A 1,937-nucleotide genomic window follows, 5' to 3' on the forward strand; every position below is an offset into this window, starting at 1 on the left:
CACGCACACATTCTCACTTTTATGGATATAATAGATAGATTATGCTGGATATATTTCCAGATGTCTGAATACCCTATATACAAATGGTCAAATCTGTAGATAACAAATTTATTGAATAGATAGGTTGAGAATTGTTCTCTCTCTCTCTCTCGCAACCTTACACACACAACCACACGCAAACATTCTGACTTTTATAGATATAATAGATCGATTATGCTAGATATATTTCCATATGTCTGAATACCCAATATACAAATTTTCAAATCTGTAGGTAAAAAATTTGTTGAATATATAGGTTGAGAATTGTTCTCTCTCTCTCACACACTCACATTCTCACTTTTATAGATATAATGTATAGATTATGCTAGATATATTTCTATATGTCTGAATACCCTATATACAAAGTTTAAAATCCGTAGATAAAAATACGTTGAGTATATAGGTTGAGAATTGTTCTCTCTCTCTCTCTTACGCACACACACACACACACACACACACACACATTTTCACTTTTATAGATATAATAGATAGATTATGCTAGATATATTTCCATATGTCTGAATACCCTATATACAAATTTTCAAATCTGTAGATAAAAAATGTATTGAATATATAGGTTGAGAATTGTTGTCTCTCTCTCTCTCTCTCTCTCTCTCTCTCTCTCTCTCTCTCTGGCTACCTCACACACACACACATTTTCACTTTTATAGATATAATAGATAGATTATGCTAGATATATTTCCATATGTCTGAATACCCTATATACAAACTTTCAAATCTGTAGATAAAAAATTTGTTGAGTATATAGGTTGAGAATTGTTCTCTCTCTCTCACACGAAACTGTGCGCTCGGCTTCTTCCCCCCCTTCCCACCCCAAATGCTTGGGAAACTGTGCACTGTTTTTGTTGGTTTTCAAGCTGCCTCTTCCCCCCCCCCCACACACACAGTTTAACAGTAGTAGGAGGTCAAGAGAAAGAGGGTGAGAGAGAGAGAAGAGTAAGTTGGTGAGAGAGAGAGAAAAGAGAAAGAGGGTGTTGGTTTTATATTTTTATTATCGTCTAATATTTTGAAAGCTGAATTTCTAATAAAATGTGCATCTATAGGAGATAATGCCTGGGAATGTGTCCCCCCCCCACAGTTTAACAGTGGTGTGACGTCAAGAGAAAGAGGGTGAGAGAGAGGGAAGAGTAAGTGGGTGAGAGAGAGAAAGAGAGAGAAAAAAAAGAAAGACGGTGTTGGTTTTGTGAAAAAAGTTGTTATTTACAATTGTTCGCATTCTTGGCCTTTTGGTCAAGATCAAAGTGTAGTATCTGTTCTTCAGATGCTGCACTTCTATTTCTTGTTCTCTTTCGGTGGAGGAGAAATCCTCCACGACTGAGACAATTTTTATTTTTGTACCTTTTCTCCACGTTAAAAAACGACCCTGGTGTCTAACTCTGTCCCGTGGGGAGGCATAGTAAATAGGTACAATTGTTCGCCATTAGTGGATGTTGACGTCACGTCACGTGACATGACTAAGCGTTTTTTTTTTTTAGTATGAATAACATTTTTTGTTTTAATTATAAAGTCTACACTTAATTTTATAGAAAATGATGTATATATAATAGAAAAAAAAAGTTACTGGTTTTGTTGGATTCAAGTGGATCCCCCCCCTCCAGTTTAAGAGATAGCAGGTCACGTGGTAATATACAAAATGGCTAGCGTAAATATAAAGATCGGTTTTTTTATCGACGAATATTTTGAAAGCTGAATTTTTTTTTATTCCTGTACATTTTTTCCTGATATTTTTCGTTAAAACTCTTGTATAAATACTATTTTTAACCAGTTAAATACGTTGGAGACATTGTCATGGAGTTTAATAATCTCTAGAACAAAGCAGAAGAGAAATTACAAAAGTATCGGTAAAACAAAGTGTTTGTTTACATTTGTTCGCCATT

The 1,937-nt window shown here is 34.7% G+C and overlaps 1 pseudogene; it reads left to right on the plus strand.

Moving 5' to 3' along the window:
* Positions 1-1,269: 1,269 nt before the first annotated feature.
* Positions 1,270-1,403, plus strand: LOC145263443 (U2 spliceosomal RNA; annotated as a pseudogene).
* Positions 1,404-1,937: the final 534 nt, after the last annotated feature.

Source organism: Euprymna scolopes, chromosome 38 (genome assembly GCF_053919585.1).
Source record: "Euprymna scolopes isolate OS-2025 chromosome 38, ASM5391958v1, whole genome shotgun sequence".
Taxonomy (NCBI): domain Eukaryota; kingdom Metazoa; phylum Mollusca; class Cephalopoda; order Sepiida; family Sepiolidae; genus Euprymna; species Euprymna scolopes.